General features: G+C 38.2%; 1 pseudogene; it reads right to left on the bottom strand.

The window, feature by feature from the left end:
• Positions 1–1509: 1509 nt before the first annotated feature.
• Positions 1510–24132, bottom strand: part of LOC123786856 (Y-box-binding protein 1 pseudogene) — a 32646-nt pseudogene continuing 10023 nt past the window's right edge.

Raw genomic sequence — 24132 nt, forward strand, 5'->3', positions numbered from 1 at the left:
TCTGAACATTTACCAAGGAGTTTCTTCCAAAATACGGGTTCTCTTTGGCGCATACCTGTGAGGCATTTTGGTGTGTGTGTTGAATATGTTGAGAGACCTGTTTCTGCTGCAAGTTTAGACTGGAGTGTCAAATCTCTGGTTAACATCAGTCTCAATTTCAAGGCCATCACCCCCTGGCTTCGGAAAATCCCTGCCATTTTTAGGGTTGGAAATAAACACTGATGTGGAGAGGGGCTCATATCGATTCTCAGGTCGTCAATGACCATAATAATGTGAAGAATCTGGAATAGTTTCTATCTTCATTACCCTAATAGGACTTTGAGGAGTATTAGGGTAATGAAGATTAATAGTTCCATTAGCCTTTCACTTTCATGCTAATCCAAAGCCACAGATCATTGAGGAGACAAAGGTATTCTACATATTATGGAATTGTCATTGACTGAGAACAATGAGGCACTGCCTTTGGTTCCTTGCAATAAGTTTTGTTTTGGTCTTTGCTAGATAACCAGAACTTTCTTTGGTCCAGATTATACTGCTGAAAATTATCACCGTATTGTCCTCTATTTTGAGGGTTATTAAAAGCAGCTCTTGTCGTGTGGTGGTATCTTGAGAGTGGTGAGGGAGATGAGATGTCAGGGCTGTTTCTCTCTCCTACATTTTGGAGTTCTTGATAGAACAATGTTTCTGGAACACTGCGCTAAGATCAGAGAGCTCCCACTGGGAAAATTTGAGCCATTGTAATTACCTAGAGAAATACTGACGAAGTATATTTTTCGTCTTGTTTCATTAGGACATAACGGGAGTTTACCTGGCACTTCATTAAACTGCTGCATGAATTTAAGGAGGTCACCTCCCTTATTGGAGCCTCAGGTTTCATGTTAACAGACTAGAGTTGAAGTACATGATCTCAAAGCTCCCCTCCGACTCATTCTGTGATTTGTTGATTTCTGATCAAATTGGGTGAATTAATGCATGCTGTTTTTACTTTGTATCTAGGGGGACAAAGTAATTTTTCTGTAACAAATTCAGCATATCAATGCTGTAATGTTGCTATTCTTACACTTTTTTGTTAAGTATTTTATTTTTCTATTAACAGGTGCTTGCCATTTGTTGACTTTTTTAAAAAAATTAACTTACAAACTTCTCTTACAAAATAAAAATGACATTCCTAAAAATCTCAACTTGACCAGATATGAAACAATTCAAAAACCTTTAAAAGTGTATTGAGAAAAACCAGGCTTTAAAAACACACATACACATTTGCCATTACTGAAAGGAGAGGACTTTAGGTAAAAATAATAAAAACCCCATGTTGCATATATAATGCAGATAGTTCTATTTATCTGGTCAATCGGCAAAAAGAAAGCACTTAAGGTCTTCAGCTCAAATCTTTTGTTCATTTCTGATTGCTGGAATTTTATATTCATGTGTTCTTGTTGGACTAAACTGGATGATGGTAGAGATGGTAAGCGGGCGTTTACTCAGCCTCCCCCCGCCCCCCCCCCCAGCCTAGGGAGTAGACGAATTCTCATGTAGTGGATGGGCTGCTTTTGTCTCTTTGCCATCCTGTGGTTTAGGGTTTTCTGGGCCTCTGCATTGGTAATTGAAATTGAGGCGGTACCAACATTGAGGTGGCTACTGACCTTGTGTCTCATCTTCTTGATTATCCTTATTGGGTTCATTGCAGTCCTCTCTAGGCTCTTTGGCAAGGAACACCCCTGCAGCATCGTGGTCCATAACCCGGAAACATATTCCGTCTCACTGGTCTACCTTGTTCTTCAGTATCTGGTTGTCAGCTCCTTCCATCACCTCACCGGGCACAGGAGGGTTGGAAGACGGTGGTCCAGGCCCATGGGGTCTCTGCATATAGTAGGATGGGAAGCATCCCCTGCGGTAGGATAGGGCTAGCGCGGTTGAGCCCGGCCTTCAGGAGCACTCTCCTCACCCACCCCCACCCTCCTTCTTTCCCCATTCCCACTATTCTGGTAATTCTGCTGGGAATTGGGTGGAGGACCCCTGCGATGCGGAGAAGGTCGCTAATGGTTATAGGCATATTTACTGCCTTCCACTGGAGCTCCCCCAGGGTTTGTCACATTATCAGCTGCCTCCGCACCTTTTTCTCCTTCAACAACAGCAAACTCCACAGTCTCTCCATCTCCTACACTGTGAAGGGACTTCCTGGGGTTATTCTTTATGACAGTCCGGTGTACAAATACAACTTCCTTGGCGTCATTCCTGGTGATGAAACCATATCCGTTTCTTACATTGAACCATTTCCCCAAAACCTTCGTTGGGCTGACCTTCTTGTCCCTCTGGCAGGCACCTCAGATGTGAGGCCGCTGGGTCTCAGAGTCACTGCTCCTGGTGGCCCGGATAATGGCTGTGGCAGTCTGCGGCAGCGGCGCTCCCTCCCGGGGTGTGATGGTAACTAGGCCGGGGCGGTAGGGCTGCCCAGGGCTCTCTGGGGTCCGCTGTCCACCCCCGCTCCCCATCCAACTCTATTCTTATACTTTGCAAACTTTATTTCTTTGAATGAGTTTAATGCACTTTGACATTTCTTTGACTTTATTACCTCTAAGCTTTATTTCATTAATTCTCACCATGTTTGTTTGAGCACAGGTGATAGGAAGGTTACTACCCCTGTTTTACAGATGAAAAAACAAGGCAGGTTAAATTACATTCTTTAAGGCACTGGGGGATAAAAAGGAGCATAAGGGGGCGCCTGGGTGGCTCAGTCGTTAAACGTCTGCCTTGGGCTCAGGGCGTGATCCCAGCTTTCTGGGATCGAGCCCCACATCAGGCTCCTTCCTAGGAGCCTGCTTCTTCCTCTCCCACTCCCCCTGCCTGTGTTTCCTCTCTCGCTGTCTCTCTCTGTCAAATAAATAAATAAAATCTTTTAAAAAAAAAAAAAAGAAGCATAAGGACTAGGACTCGACCAACACAGCAAAGAGGAAGAGGGGAAGAAAAAGACTCCTGGCAGCTGGAGTTGGGTACGGGGTATGGGAACAGACCAGAGCCTAGATGGGGCCTGTTGCCACAAGCTACTTGACGTTAAGAGCTGTTGGCAACAGTGGTCAAATTGATCATGATTCCATTTGCCCAGCCTAGAATTTAAGAACTTTTCCAAGAAGGAGATGCTAAATGAGAAGGTGGACATAGTCAGTTTTCTAACCTAACATTTTACTCAGTACCTAATTTTCGTCTAAAAGCTCGAAAGCAGCAATGACTGCTAAGTCTCACAGTGCTTGGGATTTTATATGCAGTATCTTGGATAAATATGCGCGGACAGATACTATTATTGCGTCCGTTATACAGAAGCTAAGGAAGCTGGAGTTTTGGTCCAGATCACACAGCCTGTAAATGGAGCCAGCACCCGAATCTAAATCTGTCCCAGCTTGAATCTGCACTTTACAAAATTGTGCTCTAGTGTTTCTCCAATATCTAACATCCTAACAGTTCATAGCGCTATCATTTTTGCCTGAAAACTACATTGATTTATAAAAGTACATTTCAATTTCTTTATGAGAATTTCAAAACTTCTGTCACTTGGTTAGAAAAACCTGGTTTGTTTCCTTTCTAAGAGAAAACAAAGAACAGTGATGTTATGAAAAGCATACGAACAAATGTCTCAGAATGCTACTGCAATTCATTTCAACAAGTATATAGGGAGGCCTCATTTGTATCATTTAATATGCAGAGAACTTGAGATATGAAGATAAATAATACGGTTTCTATCTTCAGGGAATTTATAGTAATTGAAATAGGCCCATTTCTTGGGCGGGGCCACGTGGGTGTCTGCACTCTGTTCCACTCATTTGCAGTGACAGCATGGATACTGCACCTTAATGTCTTTTCTGTATATCCCAGGGATCCTATGAAAGATACCTACCTACAGAGGGGCTTCCTTCGACGAATGATTTTCCTGGGCAGCCTTCACTGGTTGCTTCCCCAGGGCCACAACCACTTCTAGTGATGGCCAAGAAGACATGTAATAAATAACCAGTTGGCAAAGCTCGGATTCAGTGCAGAGGAAGGACTATTTGTAACTCTTCCAGAACTGTGAAATAATCATAGAAAAGACTGAGTCTTCAAAGGCACATAGTATTAAAGCTGGCAAGAAGTGGTTATTGTGGGGAGAGAAGTATAGGTGGAAAGACCACAGAGCCATGGTGGGGAAGTATAAGAGGTGTGATGAGAGCAGATTTCTTAAGTTCTGCAATGCCACGAATAGGCACTTAAATTTTGATATGGACAAAATGGAAAGACAGTAATCAATGCACACATTACAGATCTGAAGGCCAGGATCAGTGTATAGGTAATAGTTTTCTAGAATCCGTGCTTTCCAAAATGTGGTTCACAGAGCACTTGAGTTCCAAGGAGGCTTCTCATTAGCCACCCACGTAATGTTAATATTTATGAAGTCAGTCCTATCTAGGGTTAAAATAATGTACACATGGAGCTGACAGTATTTCATAGCAAAATACACACAAGAGCTTGATGAAAAGGGAAGATAAATTATTCAAAAGTTATAGGAATTAAAAGCTTCTTATACAATTTACTTACACTTTAAATAAGTTTTAAAAGCATGAACTGTGGATGTCAAGTAATATTTCCATTGTTGCCTAAAGGTATATTCTTAAGAATTGCAAAATATTCTTTGTTTCAAAAGTCTGTGGCAACAGACAAGATTGATATCAAACTGAATAATTCATCAGCTAAACTTTGCACATAGCCATTAGCAGTAATTCTGATGAGGATGCATACAGAGAACTTGTTCAAACTTTTCTCCTAATTTTAGCATTGAACTTGAACTGTTCCTGATTCAAATTTCATATGTTTGTCAAGAGATTCAAACTCCTTATTAAAAAAAAATCTAAGGGGGATCATACACTTGAGAAGATGTCAGATATTTCCTTTTTGATATGAAATATACATGGATTAAAAATGTTTGTTACTATATATTTAACATAACCGTATCTGGATTCTTCTTATAAGAGTAGACCTTGAATCCCCAAATTTTAATATCTAATTTTTGGCCCATAGAGGAAGCTTAAGAAGTATGTACTGAATATATATAGTTCTACAGCTGTCTGCCTATACACAGTCACAATCATCTCCACACAATATTCCTGAGAAGCACAGAAATAAGAAATATTAATTTCCTCATTTGGGGATGTGGATATTAAGGCCCAAACAGTTTGAATTATTAGCCTAAATTCACATGAATAATTTAGTGTTAGAACCAGCATAGCATGCAGGTTACCAAATCCAAGTCCAATGCTCTTATGTCAAGTCAGAATGTATTATATGATTCATATTATCAGTTCTTCAAAAATACTTTGAGGCATTTTTCAATAGACACTAACATATAAAAATTGTAACAGAAATAAAAAGAATAAGATAATACATATACATGAAGTCACAAGCTAATTCATATCCCGTGGTCAAGAATTTACTGCATCTAAATTCCCTTGCAGCAAAGTAAAAAGTTATGTAATTTGTATCATTTGACAAATAGAAAAATACAGGTAATGTGATATCATGTCACCTCCATGCTAAAAACTCTACCAATGGTTTTTCATTGCACTTACAGATAATTCAAACTTCACATCATAGCCCACAAGGCACAAAATACTCTGGCTCCCATTATTTTTCTATTCTCATCAATTATTACTTTCCCCCATTGTTAACTACATTCTAATCTCTCTGTTCCTTCAACATGCCACATTTATTTCCTACCTCATGTCTTTGGACTCACTATGCAATACAGTGAGGATATTATTCCCCCAGATTTTTACATGACCAACTCCTTCTTATTATCTAGGTCCTAGGTCAAAAGTCTTAGTTTCTCATTATTCAAGACTCATAGAAACTATACCTGACCATCCTATCTAAATTAATAATTTCCCTACCGATTCCCTGATGAATTCTCATGGTCTATTTTCTTTATACTACTTGGCCATCCCTGAAATTTTCATGTTTATCCTGATTTTTGTTGGAAGAACCCTCCAACTAGAATGAAAATTCCACAAGAACAAGAAATTCATGTATTTTTCCCACTGTTGGATTTCCAGCACCAAGGACAGAGCCAATTAGACACTCAATTGAAAATGAATACATTAAAGTCATTGAGAGAGACAAACTTTTCTTAAAACTTAATCCTAAAACCTCATGAATTCTTAAAAAGACTTTGAAAACATTATGCACTATGGCTTTACCATCTACTTTTAGAATATGCAGCAGACACCAGTGAGATGGGGTAGAATAGAGAGTCCATTGCAGAACTTTGAGTAAAACTAATATGTAATAGGAGGCCAACAAAATAAGAGCTTTTGAAGGAGAGTAACATGAAATGTCCAGAGAGAGGAAAAAAACAGCAAGGTTAGTGTTGCAAAATCAAAGTGACAAGAAGATTTTTAAAAGCAGGTCATGAATAGTGTAAATGCCAGAAAAGTGTTCAATGAATTTTTCAACAAAGCTGCTAGTGGTAACCTTGGCAAAAGCAAATTCAGGGGAGTGGCAGTGGTGATGATGCAAGTCAAAGTGCAGTGGATTAATGAGAAAATGTAACAGGGGATTTCAACATAAAAAATAGATGGCATGGTTTTGTGCTAGACGTTTTTATAGTATATTGGTATTTATCTGATTTGACCTCTTAAAGAATCTCAATTTAGCTCTACTCAAGTGTCTTAGAGGAGGGCTGCCTTCTGATGAGATACTGAATTGGATATTTGCAAAAATAAATTGGATTTTTCCCACTAGTCAGGCTTTTAAATATTTGAATACCTACATATTGTACACCTTAAATTTTCTCTTCTGTGGGCTAAATATTTATAGATTCTCCAACCATTCCCACTTATGATCTGGTTTCAGATTCTTCACTTGCATGCTTATTATCCTTTGACCACTCTAGTTTGTCAATGTCATCCCACAATGTGATTTCTGGAAATATTTACAGACATCATTCACCTTTTAAATACCTGTGATAGTTCCTCATTGCCCCATTCCTTCTGACTTCTAAGACCTTCAACATTGACTTTACCAAATATTCTTAGGCATTATCTCACTTTCCCTACATTATTTATAATACACTGTCTAGACCAGGGGTCAGCAAACTTTTTCTGTAAACGGCCAGATAGTAAATATGTTTGGCTTTACAGACCATATGGTCTCTGTTGTAATTCAATATGTTATAAACAATACAATAGACAATAACTGTGCAATAGACGATACGTTAATGAATGTGGCTGTGTTCCAATAACACTTCATTGAAAAAAAAAAGAGTCAGGAGGCTGAATTTGGCCCTTGAGCCATAATTTGCCAACCTATGTTCTAGACAAACAAAATGCCTTGACATTTTCTTGGTACATCCAAGTTACTTATGTGGTTTTGTTCATGCTCTCCAGCAATCCCTCACTGCCCAATTAGTTAAAGTAAAGGCAATGCTGATGTAACCAAAAGACTCAAGTTTAACAGTTTACATGAGAGGAGAAGTTTTTCCTTCTTACATATCAGTCTGGCATGAGTGCACCAGATTGGTTCATAGCTCTGTTCTGCAAGATCATTCATTCAGTACCTGGGCTCTTTCTTGCTAAATGAAGCAGGTAATTGGCAACTCAGAGTAATACGCTGATATCAGCACTCTGTTTCTTGTTCATCACTTCCCGTAGAGCTATAGGCTTATAGATCTTTGTTTTAGTTTAGAAAGTATTCAAAAAGATAGTTTTACCAAATGTTTTGACCCTACATAAAATGGGGTTCACTTTCCAAGCTTGCTACATCTTTACCTATCCGTGAAGCCAAGGACTCATACTTTAGATTTTGTTGTGGTAGTTCCTCTCTTCTGATACCAATTTCTACATTAGGGTAGGGTAGTGTGTCTGTGTGTTAAATTGACCAAAACATGTAAAAAAAAAAACAATTTAGCATATTAAAGGTTAATTTCTCATCTGTTTAACAGTCCAGGGTGGTTCTGGTCTGTTGAAAGAGACTCTGCCCCACAGTCATTAACAGACCCAGGTTGATGGCCACTCTGCCATGTTCAACATGTGACTTCAAAGTGCATCTGGGTGACTGTCATAAGTTTGTTGGAAGAGGAAAAGAACAAGGAAGAACTCCTATAAAAAAATCTTTATGATACAGGACATTATTTTGTCTCATGTTACATTGACTATAATTCTGTCCTATGGCCATACTTAATTACAAGCGAGGCTGAGAAATGTAGTTCAGCTCTGTGCCTAGAAGGAATACAAAAGTGAGTTACGGTAAATAGTCATTAGTTTCTGTCAAGACCCCGCAGTATTGCTTCATTCATGATTTCCTCTTACTCCCATTTCTCTTTCATATGAATCTCCACAGTTTTATTTGTATGCTTTTTATGGCACACAAATTTCTCTACTTGAACTGCAGATACTGGTGGGCCTAGAATTGATAATTATTAAAGACAGGGACACTGGAACTCGGCCTTCTGGCCTGTAGCACAGGAATCTGGAATTGCAGCCAGTGACCTGGTGGCAAAGCACAGCAGAAGGGCAGAATAGGTTTTGTGTGTCTAACTCACCTCTGTATCCCTTACTCCCAGCATATGGCATTGTAATAAATGGAGACTCAAATAGGGTGATTGAAATCACACCTTATCATCTCCTACTTCTCTTGGGCTTTACTTAAATCTTATTATTTTACTTCCAACCCGCCGTATGCTCTTCTTTGGGTAACTATCCAATTCAAAGTAATCCTCCTTTCCCTTGGAAAAACCTCAATACAGAGAGGAAACCAATACCAACGATTAGGTGAATTTTGAATCTGTAACTATAGCTGACTGATCCACAGACCAAATAAAATTACTTCTACGGGACATTTAGAGCTATTGAAATAGAGACTGGGAATGTTCAAAGCCAAATCGTGCTAATGTCAGAATGTTAAGGAGAAGATTCACAATTTTCTGCTATTGAAGTTCCAGATCCACCATGATCCCAGCCCTTTGTGTGTCTTAGCTATTAAAAATATTTCTTCAAAACTGTGAGACACAACAGTACCCTTTCAGTGTACTTAACGTTTTGTTAAAATACTAAAATTAGTTTCCTCTGCTTGCTACTAAAAGAAACGTGTTATTACCATGTCACTGTTAGTGGATTTTTACTTTTCTGGGGTGGAGGGAAGTATAACAGGATTTGAGTCATTATTCTTTCTCTTCTACACACGTTGACATCATACCCATGCCATAAGCTCGTGGCCTAAGTCATTTTATTTTGTTCTTGCAGTTGTAACTTTCTTTGATTCTGATACTTGTGTAGCTGGATTTTAGAAGGCTAATATTTTTGTTAAATTTTTTACTATTATTTATTTTTGGATTTCATTCATCATTCCGGACTATTCAAGTCATTTCTACTTCTGACAGAGATATACAATGTGGCAGAGAACGCTAGGCCTCAGCAATAGCTGTAATCTCCTCTTCTACCTAAAACTGCTTCTATACTACATTTCTTAGGACTTTTGCAGTTAGGTGGTTCCGTTTTGGCCAATGGAACGTGGGTGAACATGAAGTGTGTCACTTGTAGGCCTGACCTGTAAAACCTCTTTTGTAATCCTCCACACTCTCCTTCCCTGTCTCCTGGCCAAATACAAACCATCCACTGAAGGACTCCAAAGCTCTAAAAAAAAAACTATGGAACAACTAGATTGAAAGAACCTAGGTCTTTGAAAGACTGCGTGAAACTGATCATTGGTCTGTAGTGTGAAGAAAAAAGTAAATTTTTCTGTATCAAGCCATTGAAATTTAGGGGTTATTTATAACAGCTGTCAAATTACAGCAAATCTGAACTTACATAAGGAAAGACTATTCAAAAAGATGATTGCAGTAAGTTGAACACACTGACCTCGGGATCTGCAAGTGTTTCAAAATCAAACACTGAAAGGCCTTTTAAACAATAGGAAAGGGTAAGAGGGCTAGTAGGAACTTTATGGGGGGAGGGAGGCAAGCAGTGGGAGTGAGAAGGTGGAAAATTCCAGACACTTCAACAACCAGAATTTTTTCTGCAGTCAGCCAGTTCATGGAATGAGCTATAGGGAGGATGTCTGCATCTTCTTGCTGGCTTCAGCAGGGCCAAAACCAAAGTTCAGGGACCTGTGTGGAGGAGAGAAGCCTGACTAGAATATGGTCAAGTCGGTGATTAGGTAATGGGGAACTGTGAGCACCTGGTCACCGGCTATCTTAACTAATACAGTCTCTCTCCTCAGTTTCATCAATCCTGTTAATTCAGCCAACATTCAATCAGGACACTTACTCAATGCCATTTTGCTCCTACTCGGGGGCAGGCTCAGCCCCCTTTAACAACAGCAAGCGATGAGAGAGAACTACCGTAGCAGCAGGCTTAGAAGCCCACTTTTTGTGCAAGCCTCTCTAGGGAATGAATTCTTCCATCGCTCATTTCAGGGTTGTCTCCTCCATAGGGTGCCAGCAGATAAAAGTAAAAGGGTAACATAGTTCACATTCACAGAAGACAGAGAAGAGACAAACAGAAGGGAGGGCAAAAAGATTCTTCAAGTTCACAACTGAATCCTTTCTCTCCGTATTATTAGTACAAAGTCCTCCCGAATTCTACCATGCTTCTTCCTCTTGGCAAACCAAGCTACAGCACTTGTTCTAACCCTGAGTGCTATTCCCTTTACTAATATGCAGGTTAATCCATTATAATGTCATAAGCACGAGGAAGAATCCCAGGAACCAGAGCAATCAAGAGTAGCACTTGCAGGCTGTTGTTTTTTTAAGATTTTATTTTTATTTATTTATTTATTTGAGAGAAAGAGTGAGCAAGAGAAAGCATGAGCGGGAGAGAGGGAGAAGCAGACTCCCCGCTGAGCAGAGAGCCCGATGTGGGACTGAATCCTGGGACTCCAGGATCATGACCTGAGCCGAAGGCAGATACTTAACCGACTGAGCCACCCAGGCACCCAACTTGCAGTCTGTTTCTAACTAAGATCTTTGCTCCATTTAATTCGTTTCCTACTAATTGTGTTACACGGTGTCTTAGGTCACTTCCGGGGGTCCCCCAAATGCAAAATCTATACAAACTCTTCCTGCTTATATTGCCCGTACCTTCATGAATCTTGCTGACCAATGTTGAGTCTCTAATATCAACTTGCGTTCATCCAACCCCACTAATTCAGTACGTTTTTTCTAGTATGTTAATTCACAAAGGACTTCCAAATATATAAATATATGAGGCTATCTTCCTGTTTATTTTATATAACCTGCAACTGAATATAGTATATAAACTTTTATTAACATAATCAAACTTCCCATTTCAGCACAATGTTTCTCTTCAGGTAAACATGACCCATCATTTTCCTACCAATTATATGTGTCTTTCAAAATGTATTTCCCTATTTTAAAAAAGACCTGTTTATATATTTTCCCATGTCCTTCACTTCTTGGGCAATCTCATGCTTATATTTGAATGATATTATCAGCTAGAATGTTTTAATACCTATGCTTTGTCATGGAGACCACAAAGAAGAGAGTGTAAACAGCTTAGATAATAAAGCCATATATGTTCATGTACTGAGTTCTAAGTTAACTCTACTAAGTTCTTTAATATGAGCACTCCCAGTCAATTTTAAAATCTCTTTTTAAGAGATGCATTTATCTCTTTTTTCAATTTTCAACTTAACTTCTGTAATGTGCCACATTCAAAATTGGCTATTAACAAAAAAAGAAGAAGAAGAAGAAACAGTTCCATTTTATAACTCCAAACTAGAAACCACAAATAAAATTACTTCTATAATCTAGTCATGGCTGCTAAGAACCAATTCATGAAATACACACACTTAGCTTGAATTCAGTGCATTCTACTTAAAGTCTCATATTCACATGATATTTAAAAACAGCTCCCCAAATATCATCATAAATAACTCATAGATATTTTTGGTGCAGCCTGAGATTTTTCAAATAAGACAAAGTATTTCAGAAAGTTGAAGCCACAGGAATATATGGGCATTTCATTTTAGTGCTAATAACCAAAAATTTCACACAGATTAAAATAGGTCATGCATGCATCGTATACTCTGTGGTAACTGTGTAGTCATCACAGTGATAAAACACCATCACCTACAGGGTTTAAAAACATGCAAAAATAAGAGAAAAATTGATGACTTTAAGTTATGAGCATTAGATAGACATATTAAAGATCATGGAATATTAGACTCTCCACTTCTATTTTAAAACATACCACTATGTTTTCCCATCTAGTTTATTCTAAAGCCTTTAATAAACATTTTGAAAGTTACGTCAGAGACTGCCAGTACTATGGCAGAAGGGCTAATATAAAATGTCCCACCCCTACTCCCAAAAATAAACACATAAAAATGGGGGACATTTTTATACTTCAAAGTAAATTACATAAGTAAGCTTATAATAAAAAAAAAATGAGACTTTTGATTCTCATGCTCCAGGAGGCAGAGAGAGAGTTATTCTAACTCATTGTCCTGCTGAAAACTATTAAAAACACCAGTCAAAAAAATCTTCTCATAGGATGGAGGATCTGAAAAGAATTTACAAATTATCAGGATAAAACGTAAACACTAAAATTGCTTTTTTTCCTCGAGGTGTTAAAGAACCTGAATATCAATTTTTACAAAAAGGGATCACAATGGGCAGAAGACACGAAGAGACATCTCTCCAAAGAAGACATCCCAGTGGCCAACAGACTCATGAAACAATGCTCCACATCACTCGGCATCAGGGAAACACACATCAAAACCACACTGAGAGACCACCTCATACCAGTCAGAATGGCTACAATGAACAACAGATGATTGGCAAGGATGCAGAGAAAAGGAAACCCTCTTACACTGTTGGTGGGAATGCAAACTGCACAGCCACTCTGGAAAACAGCATGGCCGTTCGTCAAAACGTTAAAAACATATCTATCTATATAATATATTAATTAATTAATTAATATTAAAATATGTATATAAATATATTTTATATGTATATATTAACTATAGCATAAAGGGAGAAGGTAAGCAGGCCTGAATGTTTATAATCCTTCTACATGTCACTTTGAGTGGTAAAACTGTAACTCTAAGGAAAATGTAAAAGGTTAGATATGTAGACTGCAATAGCCAGTGGAATTACTTAAAAATAATACAAGGACATAGCAAAAAAAAAAAAAAAAAACCACAAAAATTAAAATTATTAAAATGCTAAAAATATTCAAGGATTCCAAATAACATATGTAGATACCGTGTCCTCAAAGATAAGAAGCACATCTCTCCACTTTTTAAGTGTAGGGTGCACATACTGACTTCCTAAAAAGACAGTATGGAAAAGAGAGAAGTTGGGGGCAGGGAGGAGTAACTTTACAAAAGAAAAACTGACAAACACTAACGAGCCAGATTATGAAAGTCAACATTATAAATCCTGTTAAAACATGATGTGATGAATGACACTTTACCTCTATGGCATTCTTCCCAAAAAAACATAACGTCAGTTTAATCACAAGAAAAACATCAGACAAATCACAATAGAGGACCATTCTACAAAATACCTGAGGAGTACTCCTCAAAATTGTCAAAGTCATCAAAAACAGGGCAAGTCTGAGAAACTGTCGCAGCCAAGGGGAGCCTAAGAAGACGTAGCAACTAAAAGTATGTGGTTTCCTAAATGAAATCCTGGAATAGAAAAATGACATTAGACAAAAACTAAGGAAATCTGAATAAAGTGTGAATTCAGTTAATGGCAATGTTTCAATACTGGTTTGTTAATTGTAACAAATGTATCACGTTACTGTAGGATGTTAATAATAGTGGGTGTAGGGTATATGAGAATTCCCTGTACTATCATCTTATTTTTTCTGTAAATCTAAAATTATTCTAAAAAATAAAGTATATTGTTATAAAAAGCACATTAATCAAAACAGAGGATAAGAAAAGAGAAACAAAGGAGCAGAAAACAAAGCAAACAAACAGAAAACAACAAAAGGAAAGATGTAAATCCAACAATATTTATGATGCTATTAAATATAAGTTAATATACACTAAATATAATAGAGATTGCTATTTAAGATTAAAACAGATTCCGTGCTATTTATTAAAAACCCACTTTAAATGTAAATAAATAGGTTAAAAGTAAGAGGAAGAAAAATATATATCATGCACATAATAATAAAAGAGGAAAGGAGTTACTATATTGGTATCAGAAAAATAGACTTAGTGACTCACTTCCTAAAATGAAGTATGCAAAGGGAAACTTTATAGGAACTAACTGTGTGCTGGAGAAATCTGGCAAAAACTACCTTAACCAAATGATGAAAATTAACGTCATCACTTCAACTGTATGAATATCGTGGTGCCCCTTGATGTGATAGACAAGAAGGGCACTTCACCTGTATGAGACACTTTCCACAAACACATAAGTCCAATATAATCATGAGAAAAACATCAGGCATACATAAATAGGGAGACATTTTACTAAATAACTAACCAGTACTCCTCAAGATGGTAAGGTCACAAAACAAAGGAGACAGAAACTGTCACGAACCAGGGGAGACACAACTGCTAAATACAGTGTCATGTTGGATTGGTCCCAAGAACTGAAAGGAAACATAAAAGAGCTGGTGAAATCCAAATAAAGTCTGGAGTTTAGTTAATAGTAACGCGCCAGTGTTAGTTTCTTAGATTTGATAAATGTGCCGTGATAATGTAAGGTGTTAACAAAAGGAAAAAGTGGGTGAGGGGATTACAGGCTCTCTGTGCTATCTAGGTAACATTTCTGTAAATATAAAAGCAGTCTAGGGGCGCCTGGGGGGCGCCTGGGGGGCTCAGTCGTTGAGCCTCTGCCTCTGGCTCAGGGTGTGATCCCAGGGTCCTGTGATCGAGCCCCATGTCGGGCTCCTTCGCTGGGAGCCTGCTTCTTCCTCTCCCACTCCCCCTGCTTGTGTTCCCTCTCTTGCTAGCTGTCTCTCTCTCTGTCAAATAAATAGATAAAATCTTTAAAAAAAACAGTCTAAAGTTTAAACATTTCATGGGAATGCAAAATTGTACAACTTGGCAATTTCCAATAAAATTAAACCTACACTTAGCATACGGAACAGCAGTCCTACTCCTAGATATTACACAAGAAAAAATGATCATTTGTGTTCACTTAAAAATATGTAAGTAAAACTTTTAGGCAGCTTTATACATTATCATCAAAAGCTTGAAATAATTCAAATGTCTCACAAGAAGCGAATGGATAAGTGAACTATGGTATATCCTTACAATGTAATATTACTCAGCAATAAAAGGAAGAAACTATTAATACACACAGCAATATGGATAAATATCAAATGCATTAATATAAGTGAAAGATGGAGAAATTATGTATACTATGTGATTCTATTTATATGACTTTATATTTAGACATTCATAATAGGCTAGTGGTCTCCCTGGACTTGGAGTCTTAGATGGGTTACTACGAAAGAGCAGCACGAGAGGATTTGTTAGGTGATGGAACTGTTCCGTATCATGAGTGTGGTAGTGGTTGCCTAAGTGCATACATTTGTCAAAATTCATTGAACTGTACCTCAAAAGAGTATTTCCCTATGTAATTTTAAGTGTATGGCTAACAAAATAAATGTTGAAAGAAAAAGGGTGGGATATGATATACAATAAATTCTAATCAAAAGAAACTTGAGAATACATAAGATGATTGATATTATGTAAGATGAAGGCCAAAAAAACCCCTATCATATAAATTAAATATATTTTGGCCTTCAAGCAAATCTCAACAAAGGTACAGAGAATAAAAACATACAGGTAATATTCTCTGACCAAAACACAACTAGGCTAGAAAGTAATAACAATGGGGTAACTACAAAACTCCCATATGCTTTAAAATTTAAACAATGTACATCTAAATAACTCATTAACACAAAGAAAATAATTGCATTTAGATATTATTTTACCAAAAATAATATCATACAAATCAGACATCTTAAAACATATAGAGTGCAGCTAAAGCAGTAATCAAAGAAAAAGTTATAGCTTTAAATACCTATATTAGAAATGAAAGGCTGAAAATCAACAATATTATCTATGCATCTTACACATCAGAAAAGAATAGCAAAATAAACCCAATGAGAATAGACGAGAAATAATGAAGGAACCAATATAAATCAATGAAAGAGAGAACAAACTCAAGATAGAGAAGATCAAACCAAAAGATTCTACTTTGAAATTGCTAAAATGACCAACCTCCGGAAAGACCTGTTGAGAAAAAAAGAAAAAATACAACTAAAATGTCAGGAATGACAGGATATCAAGATGTGGAAGACTTAATACTGGAGGGATATTGCTTCTCACCCATTTCATCTATGGATGCAACCCTGTCCCCATTACAACCCCAGAAGGATTTTTGATCAGTTGAGCTGATCATGACAAGTCTCATTTAAAAATTATGATCTCAAAATGTAAGTGTAAGATGCAAGAGGAGTGGTTATCAAAGAAAATGTTAACCACGTGTGCAAACCTAAACAGAAATTGTTAGTATAAAAAAATAGTGTCCTATTTGGGGGATATAAAAATTCTACAGTTAAAATAGTAAACATTTTTTTAGTTGTAGAAAAGGAAATTTTCACTGAATTTTGACCATGTACATACGGACTTGGTATCCCAAAGCCTAGAAAGTGTATGACAGCAAACAATTAAGGCCTCAGAAAAAAGAATCAGAGCAAGGGCTTCTAGGAACAATACATAGCATCAACAGAAAAACAGCCAGTGAACATATAGCTGTACTATGTAGACTCAGAAAAAGATTCAGGAATCATTAATAGCCTTGTGCCCAATCTCCCCGAAATCCAGCAAATCTTCAACTGGCAAATACTCGACGAGTTGGACCTCATAGATATATATAGAACACTACACCCCAGAACCAAAGAATACTCATTCTATTCTAATGCCCATGGAACATTCTCAAGAATAGACCATGTTCTGGGACACAAAACAGGTCTCAACCGATACCAAAAGACTGAAATTATTCCCTGCATATTCTCAGACCACAACGCTCTGAAATTGGAACTCAACCACAAGGAAAAATTTGGAAGAAACTCAAACACTTGGAGACTAAGAACCATCCTGCTCAGGAATGACTCCATAAACCAGGAAATCAAAAATCAATTTAAACAATTTATGGAGACCAACGAGAATGAAAACACAATGGTCCAAAACCTATGGGATACTGCAAAGGCAGTCCTAAGGGGAAAATACACAGCCATCCAAGCCTCACTCAAAAGAATAGAAAAATCTAAAATGCAGTTTTTATATTCTCACCTCAAGAAGGCTGGAACAGCAACAGGGGGACAGGCATAATCCACGCACGAGGAAGCAGTTGACCAAGATTAGAGCAGAAATCAATGAATTAGAAACCAGGAGTACAGTAGAGCAGATCAACAGAACTAGAAGCTCGTTCTTTGAGAGAATCAATAAAATTGACAGACCGCTGGCAAGACTTATCCAAAAGAATAGAGAAAGGACCCAAATTAATAAAATTATGAATGAAAAAGGAGAGGTCATAATCAACACCAATGAAATTGGAAGGATTATTAGAAACTTTTATCAACAGCTATATGCCAATAAATTAAGCAATCTGGAAGAGATGGAGGACTTCCTGGAAACCTATAAACTACCAAGACTGAAACAGGAAGAAATTGATTTTTTAAACAGGCCAATTAATTATGAAGAGATTGAGTCAGTGATAAACAACCCTCCAAATAACAAAACTCAGGCCCAGACGGTTTTCCTGGGGAATTCTACCAAACATTCAAGGAAGAAATAATACCTATTCTCCTAAGGCTATTTCAAAAAATAGAAACAGAAGGAAAGCTACCAAACTCATTCTATGAGGCCAATATTACCTTGATCCCCAAACCAGTCAAAGACCCCATCAAAAAGGAGAATTACAGACCGATTTCCCTAATGAATATGGATGCCAAAATCCTCAACAAGATCCTGGCTAATAGGATCCAACAGTACATTAAAAGGATTATCCATCATGACCAAGTGGGATTCACCCCTGGGATGCAAGGATGGTTCAACATTCGCAAATCGATCAGTGTGATAGATCATATCAACAAGAAAAGACTCAGGAACCATATGATTCTCTCAATTGATGCAGAAAAAGCATTTGACAAAATACAGCATCCTTTCCTGATTAAAACCCTTCAGAGTGTAGGGATAGAGGGTACATTCCTCAATCTCATAAAAACCATCTATGAAAAGCCTACAGCAAATATCATTCTCAATGGGGAAAAGCTGGAAGCCTTTCCCTTAAGATCAGGAACATGACAAGGATGCCACTCTCTCCACTATTATTCAACATAGTACTAGAAGTCCTTGCAACAGCAATCAGACAACAAAAGGGATAAAAGGTATCCAAATCGGCAAAGAAGAAGTCAAACTGTCTCTCTTCGCAGATGACATAATACTCTATATGGAAAACCCAAAAGAATCCACTCCCAAACTATTAGAAGTTATAGAGCAATTCAGTAACGTGGCGGGATACAAAATCAATGCACAGAAATCAGTTGCATTTCTATACACGAATAATGAGACTAAAGAAAGAGAAATTAGGGAATCCATCCCATTTACAATAGCACCAAAAACCATACGTTACCTTGGAATTAACTTAACCAGAGACGTAAAGGAACTATATTCTAGAAACTACAAATCACTCTTGAAAGACATTGAGGAAGACACAAAAAGATGGAAAAATATTCCATGCTTATGGATCAGAAGAATTAACATAGGTAAAATGTCCATGCTACCCAGAGCAATCTACACTTTCAATGCTATCCCGATCAAAATACCAATGACATTTTTCAAAGAACTGGAACAAACAGCCCTTAAATTTGTGTGGAACCAGAAAAGGCCCCGAATCTCCAAGGAACTGTTGAAAAGGAAAAACAAAGCTGGGGGCATCACAATGCCGGATTTCGACCTGTACTACAAAGCTGTGATCACAAAGACAGCATGGTACTGGCACAAAAACAGACACATAGACCAATGGAACAGAACAGAGAACCCAGAAATGGACCCTTGGCTTTTTGGGCAACTAATCTTTGATAAAGCAGGAAAAAATATCCGGTGGAAAAAAGACAGTCTCTTCAATAAATGGTGCTGGGAAAATTGGACAGCTACATGCAAAAGAATGAAACTTGACCACTCTCTCACACCATACACAAAGATAAACTCCAAATGGATGAAAGACCTTGATGTGAGACAGGAATCCATCAAAATCCTAGAGAAGAACATAGGCAGCAACCTCTACGACATCGGCCAAAGCAACCTTTTTCATGAAGCATCTTCAAAGGCAAGAGAAACAAAAGAAAAAATGAACTTGTGGGACTTCATCAAGATACAAAGCTTCTGCACAGCCAAGGAAACAGTCAAAAAAACTAAAACGCAGCCCACGGAATGGGAGAATATATTTGCAAATGATGCTACAGATGAAAGACCGGTATCCAAGATCTACAAAGAACTTCTCAAACTCAATACACGAGAAACAAATAAACAAATCATAAAATGGGCAGAAGATATGAACAGACACTTTTCCAATGAAGACATACAAATGGCTAACAGACACATGAAAAAATGTTCAAAATCATTAGCCATCAGGGAAATTCAAATCAAAACCACACTAAGATATCACCTTACGCCAGTTAGAATGGCAAAAATTGAAAAGGCAAGAAACAACAATTGCTGGAGAGGATGTGGAGAAAGGGGATCCCTCCTACATTGTTGGTGGGAATGCAAGTTGGTACAGCCACTCTAGAAAACAGTGTGGAGGTCCCTTAAAAAGTTAAAAATTGAGCTACCCTATGACCCAGCCATTGCACTACTGGGTGTTTACCCCAAAGATACAGATGTAGTGAAGAGAAGGGTCATATGCACCCCAAAGTTCATAGCAGCATTGTCCACAATAGGTAAATCGTGGAAGGAGCCGAGATGCCCTTCAACAGATGACTGGATTAAGAAGATGTGGTCCATATATACAATGGAATATTACTCAGCTATCAGAAAGAACGAGTTCTCAACATTTGCTGCAACATGGACGGCACTGGAGGAGATAATGCTAAGTGAAATAAGTCAAGCAGAGAAAGCCAATTACCATATGATTTCTCTCATCTATGGAACATAAGAACTAGGATGATCAGTAGGGGAAGAAAGGGATAAAGAAAGGGGGGGTAATCAGAAGGGGGAATGAAGCACGAGAGACTATGGACTCTGAGAAACAAACTGAGGGTTTCAGAGGGGAGGGGGGGTGGGGAAAAGGGATAGACTGGTGATGGGTAGTAAGGAGGACACGTATTGCATGGTGCACTGGGTGTTATACGCAACTAATGAATCATCGAACTTTACATCAGAGACCAGGGATGTACTGTATGGTGACTAACATAATATAATAAAGAAACATAAAAATTAAAAAAAATCTTCAACTGGCAAGACAAAGACTTGTCTCAACTAAACAATCACTTGGCCTTGTGAAATTATGTTTTTCTTTCTTTGCCTTTTGTCATGCAAAGAGTTCATGCACAGACTCCCCTAGCACTGCTTGGTACAGAAAGAACATATAGCTCATGGGGAAAAACTTGTAAGTAGTTAAATAATAGATAAATGCAGTACTCCAAACGCTCATTATTCCCTATCTAGAAGGCACATAGATGTTCTGTTTGCACCAGCTCTAAAGCTCCCACAGACAGGAGCCTACTTTGTTTTCTTTTTTCCAATTTTTTTTCCTTATTCCTTTTTTTTTTTTTTTACCTTTTGACCTCTTTCTTTCTTTTTTTTTTTAAGATTTTATTTATTTATTTGACAGAGAGATAGAGACAGCCAACGAGAGAGGGAACACAAGCAGGGGGAGTGGGAGAGGAAGAAGCAGGCTCATAGCGGAGGAGCCTGATATGGGGCTCGATCCCATAACGCCGGGATCACACCCTGAGCCGAAGGCAGATGCCTAACCGCTGTGCCACCCAGGCACCCCTTGACCTCTTTCACCCATTTTACCCACCCTCTCACCCCCAGCCTCTGGCAACCGCTCTATTCTCTGTATCTATGAGTTTGTTGTTTGTTTTTTAGATTTTACATATAAGAAAGATCATGCAGTTTTTCCTTTCTCTGTTGACTTATTTCACTTAGCATAATGCCCTCAAGGTCCACCCCTGTTGTTGCAAATGGCAAGATTTCATTCTTTTGATGGTTGAAAAATATTCTATTATATATATAAAACGTATAATAAAGTGTTTATCTATTGATCGATGCTTCGGTTGTTTCCATATCTTAGCGATTGTAAATAATGCTGCAGTGAACGTGGGAGTGCAGGTATCTTTTTGAGTTGGTGTTTTCATTTTCTTTGGATAAACACCCAGAAGTGGAATTGCTGAATCGTACGGTAGTTCTATTTTTAATATTTTTAGGAACCTCCACACTGTCTTCCATACTGACTGCACCAATTTACATTCCCACCAACAATGCATGAGAATTCCCTCTTCCCCAAATCCTTGCCAACGTTTGCTATTTCTTGTCTTTTTGATAATAACCATTCGAACAGACGTAAGGTGACACCTCATTGTGGTTTGGATTTGCATTTCCCTGATGATTAATGATGTTGAGCATCTTTTCATGTACTTATTGGCTTTTGTATATCTTCTTTGGAAAAATGTCTATGCAGATCTACTGTCCATTTTGTAAATGGATTGGGGTTTTTTTTGCTACTGCGGTATAGGAGCTCTTTATCGATTTTAGATATTAGATATATCAGGTATATGATTTGCAAATATTTTCTCCAATTCAATAGGTGGCCTTTTCACTTTGTTGACAGTGTTGACGGTGTTGCTGTGCAGAAGAGGTGAACCTACTTTGGTTAGCAGACTGGACATGCAAGTGAGTGCGTGCTGAGACAGAGTAACCCACTGCGTTACACAGTTGTAGGTTGGCCAAAGAGAGGCTATAGGACACCTGCTTTTTCTAAGCCCCAGGGAATACATCCGGGGCTCTGCAGGCCCAGGACTAGTGCAAGGTAATCTGCATACCAAAGGCTAAAGCCTGCATACTGTGGGCTCTGGAAACACCCTTGCAGCCAGAAATACTGACATCAACCAAGTGCCAAGTTCTAGATCCAGCTGAGTTACTTCCCCATGAGCTTCCACGACCTTGAGAATTTGTTTCTCTTCACCTTTCTAAGCCCCACCTTTGCCTTTGTTCTAAGGGACAGTTTTCACAAGGGCTTGGCCCCGTCTTTCATGTCTAGATGCAAATCCCCAGTGCTTGAACTGTCTTGGAGATACTCTTTGACAGTTAATCCAAAGACCCTATCCCATAGCCTGGGCCCATCACATTGGATCAGATTTTCTATGGCTTGTCCAGCAGCCAACTCAGCTTAAAACTCATTACACACACCTCAGAGCCCATGGTTCTTTTATCACAGCAAGCCAACACAGGTGATGAAGAGAGATAAAGCACTCAGGGTCCTCGTATTGTTGAGAAGAATGGTAAAGATAATGACTAACTTTAGAACTCGAATTAAGTAAGGCATGATGAAAATTACAAGTGTGGGCTGTAACAACGTTTTTCTAGATATATCTCCTGAGGCAAGGGAAACAAAAGCAAAAATAACCTACTGGGACTACATCAAAATAAAAAGCTTCTGCATAACAAAGGAAACTATCATTAAAACTAAAAGACAGTGTGCTGAATGGGAGAAGATATCTGCAAAAGACACATGCGATAAAGGGTTAGTATCCAAAATATAAAGTAAGGGGGTGGGGGGATGGGTTAAATAGGTGATGCGCATTAAGGAGTGCACTTGTCCTGATGAGCACCGGGTGATGTGTGGAATTGTTGAATCACTATATCGTACACCTGAAACTAATACAACACTGTATGTTAACTAACTGGAATTAAAATAAAAACTTAAACGGGGCACCTGGCTGGCTCAGTCAGTAGAGCGTGCAACTCTTGATCTCAGGGTTGTGAGTTTGAGCCCCGGGTTGGGTGTAGAGGTTATTTAAAAATAAGATCTTTAAAATAATAAAATAAATAAAATAAAAACTTAAATAAAAGAAATAAAGAACTTATACAACTCAACACCAAAAAAACAACAACAAATGATCAAATTTTAAAAAGTGCAGAAGACATGAACAAACATTTCTCCAAAGAAGACAACAGGCACATGAAAAGATGCTCAACATCACTTATTCTCAGGGAAATACTACAACGGGATCAAAACTACAATGAGGAATCACCTCACACCTGTCGGAACAGCTAAAATCAAAAATAAAACAAGAGGAAATCAGAGAGGGAGACAAACCATAAGAGACTCTTCATCATAGGGAACAAACTGAGGGTTCCTGGAGGGGAGTGGGTGGGGGAATGGGGTAACTGGGTGATGGACATTAAGGAGGGCACGTGATGTAAGGAGCACAGGGTGTTATATGCAACAGATGAATTGCTGAATTCAACCTCTGAGACTAATGATACACTATATGTTAACTGAATTTATATATAATAAAATTTTTAAAAACACAAGAAATAACAAGTGTTGAAAATGTGCAGAAAAAGGAACACTAGTGCACTGTTGGTGGGAATGTAAATAGGGGAAGCCACTCTGGAAAACAGTATGGAGGTTCCTCAAAAAATTAAAAATAGAAATACCATATGATCCAGTAATCACATCACTAGTTGTTTACCCAAAGCATATGAAAACACTAATTCAAAAGGATAAGGGCACGTGGGTGGCTCAGTCAGTTAAGCGTCTCTTTTTTGGGGGTCCGGTCATGACCTCAGGACTGTGGAATCAGGCTCCGCATCCAGTGTGAAGCCTGCTTAAGATTCTCTCTCTTCCTCTCCCTCTGCCCCGCCCCCTGCTCGCATTCTTTCTCTCTCTCTCCCTCTAAAATAAATAACTAATCCTTTAAAAAAGGATATATGCACCCCTATGTTTATGGCAGCATTATTTACAATAGCCAAATTGTGGAAGCAGCCCGAGTGTCTACTGATAGATAAATGGATAAAGATGTGGCATATACATGCAATGGAATATTATTTCACCTTAAAAAGAATGAAATCTTGCCATTTGCAACAACATGGATGGAAGTAGAG

Source organism: Ursus americanus, chromosome X (genome assembly GCF_024610735.1).
Source record: "Ursus americanus isolate L20-20 chromosome X, mUrsAme1.1.p, whole genome shotgun sequence".
Lineage (NCBI taxonomy): Eukaryota > Metazoa > Chordata > Mammalia > Carnivora > Ursidae > Ursus > Ursus americanus.